Below are 3,066 nucleotides of genomic sequence, written 5' to 3'. Positions count from 1 at the left end.
CTCCGGGGTTAGGAGAATTTCTGCCTCCTAGAGATGGGCTTTCTTCTTGAACTATGTTTTCTTTTCCACGCCCACCGGTACAAACGAAAAATATTAAAGGGTTCCCCATGCAAAGCCCATTCTGCCCTAATCCCATTCCCCACTCAACAGCTGTCAATAGTGTCTTCTGTATCAATCCAGAGATGGTCTACGCGTAGACAAACACTGGTTTATGCATATATGTTGTTCTTTGGCTTACCAAAAAAAAAAAAAAAAAGCCAGTTGTGAATACGGACTCATGGTGATCCCATGTGTGTCAGAGTAGAACTGTGCGCCATAGAGTTTTCAGTGGCTGATTTCTGAGGCCCTCTGGGTGGATTCAAACCTTTCAGTTAGCAGCCGGGAAAGTTAACCAGTCACGCCACCCAGGGACTCCTTTGGCTGACTTACATCTTACACTTTACAATATGTCTTGGAGATTGTGCCATATCATCACATATTGATTTGTGGTATTCTTTTTAATAGCTGCATGATTTTCCATCCTGTCAATATTCCACGACATAATTAAGCAATCACCTGTTAATGCTTAGATTGTTTCCAGTTTTTTGTTACTGAGAACAATGTGGGTGTGAACATCCTTATGCATGTACCTTTGAGTGCATTGGGAAGGCTATCTGTAGAATCAATTTCTAAAAGTGAAACAGCTGGAAAACGGTTATGTGTATTTTAAATATTAAAAGATAGAGCCAAATTTACCTCCAAATCAGTGAGGGCAATCTGCATGCCCACCAGCAGTGTGTGAGGGTTTGTTCCCCACATTTTTCCTGGAACCAAGAGTAGCAAATATTTTGGTCTTTGCTGAAGCTAATAGGTAAAAATGGTTATTTTATTTTTTTCATCTGTATTTGTATGAACAAATACTGAGCAATGCTAAGCAACCCTACAAATCCTAAAGTCTGTTGTACTGTGGGGGCTTGTGTGTTGCTGTGATGCTGGAAGCTATGCTACCGGTATTCAAATACCAGCAGGGTCACCCATAGCGGACGGGTTTCAGCTGAGCTTCCAGACTAAGACAGACTAGGAAGAAGGACCAGGGAGTCTACTTCTGAAAATAATTAGCCAGTGAAAACCTTATGAATACCAGCGGAACATTGTCTGATATAGATGAGCCCCCCAGGTCAGAAGGCACTCAAAAGAGGACTGGGGAAGAGCTGCCTCCTCAAAGTAGAAAAAAAAAAGCTGAAAACCAAACCCACTGCCATCAAGTAGATTCCGACTCATAGCGACCCCTTGGGACAGAGTAGAACTTCCCCGTAGAGTTTTCAAGGAGCACCTGGCAGGTTTGAACTGCCGATCTTTTCGTTAGCAGCTGTAGCATTTAACCACTGTGCCACCAGGGTTTCCCCTCAAAGTGGAGTAGACCTTAAAGACATGGATGGAGTCAAGCTTTCAGGACCTTCATTTGCTGATGTTTCACAACTCAAAATGAGAAGAAACAGCTGCAAACATCTGTTAATAATCAGAACCTGGAATGTACAAAGTATGAATCTAGGAAAATTGGAATTGTCAAAAATGAAATGGAACGCATAAACATTAATATCCTAGGCATTAGTGAGCCAAAATGGACTGGTATAGGTCATTTTGAATCTGACAATCACATTTTTTTTTTTTTTACTATGCTGGGAATGACAACTTGAAGAGAAATGGCGTTGCATTTATTGTCAAAAAAGAACATTTCAAGATCTATCCTGAAGTACAATGCTGTCAGTGATAGGATAATATCCATATGCCTACAAGAAAGACCAGTTAATACGACTACTGTCCAAATTTCGCTATGAGTCAGAATCGACTTTACAGCAGTGGGTTGTCCAAATTTACACACCAACCACTAAGACTAAAGATAAAGAAACTGGAGATTTTTATCAGCTTGTGCAGTCTGAAATTGATCAAACATGCATTCAGGATGCACTGATAACAACTGGTGATTGGGATGCCAAACTTGGAAACAAAGAAGGATCAGTAATTGGAAAACATGGCCTTGGTGACACAAACAATGCCAGAGATTGCATGATTGAATTTTGCAAGACTTCTTCATTGCAAATACCTTTTTTCACCAACCTGAACGGTGACTCCACACATCGACCTTCCCAGAGGGAATACACAAGAGTCAAAGCTACTGCATTTGTGGAAAGAGACAATGGAAAAGCTAAATATTATAATTCAGAATGCGGCTGGGGCTGACTGCAGATCAGACCATCAACTACTCATATGCAAGTTAAATTTGAAACTGAAGAAAATCAGAACAAGTCCACAAGAGCCAAAGTATGAACTTGAGCATATCCCACTTGAATTTAGAGACCATCTCAAGAATAAGTTTGACATGTTAAACACTAATGACTGAGGACCAGACAAATTGTGGAATGACATCAACAACATGATACATAAAGAAAGCAAGAGGTCGTTAAAAAGACAGGACAGAAAGAAACGACCTAAATGGATGTCAGAAGAGACTCTGAAACTTGCTCTTGAACATCGAGTAGCTAAAGCAAAAGGAAAACATGATGAAGTAAAAGAGCTGAAGAGAAGATTTCAAAGGGCAGCTTGAGGAGACTAAAGTATTATGATGACATATGCAAAGATCTGGAGATAGAAAACCAAAAAGGAAGAACACGGTCAGCATTTCTCAAGCTGAAAGAACTGAAGAAGGAATTCAAGCATCGAGTTGTAATACTGAAGGATTCTACGAAGAAAATATTAAATGATGCAGGAGGCATCAAAAGAAAATGAAAAGAATACACAGAGTCACCATAGCAAAAAGAATTGGTTCAAGTGAGCTTCTTGGATCAGGTGGACACTTGAGACTATGTTGGCATCTCCTGCCTGGAGGGGAGATGAGAGGGTCGAGGGCATTAGAAGCTGATGAAATGGACACGAAAAGAGAGAGTGGAGGGAGGGCACAGACTGTCTCATTAGGGGGAGTGCAATTGGGAGTATGTAGCAAGGTATATATAAGTTTTTGTGTGAGAGACTGACTTATTTGTAAACTTTCACTTAAAGCACAATAAAAATTAGAAAAAAAATTGTTTC

At 40.2% G+C, this 3,066-nt stretch overlaps 1 protein-coding gene across 1 annotated transcript in view; it reads left to right on the top strand.

Annotated features, from left to right (window-relative positions):
- The window catches only part of DMGDH (dimethylglycine dehydrogenase), an 89,278-nt gene that overhangs the window by 276 nt on the left and 85,936 nt on the right, over positions 1–3,066 (top strand). The gene's annotated exons all lie outside the window — the stretch shown is intronic.

Source organism: Elephas maximus, chromosome 2, assembly GCF_024166365.1.
Source record: "Elephas maximus indicus isolate mEleMax1 chromosome 2, mEleMax1 primary haplotype, whole genome shotgun sequence".
In the NCBI taxonomy this organism is placed as follows: Eukaryota; Metazoa; Chordata; class Mammalia; order Proboscidea; family Elephantidae; genus Elephas; species Elephas maximus.
The sequence above is the reverse complement of the archived record's forward strand: the minus strand, read 5'-3'. Positions and strand labels throughout refer to the sequence as shown.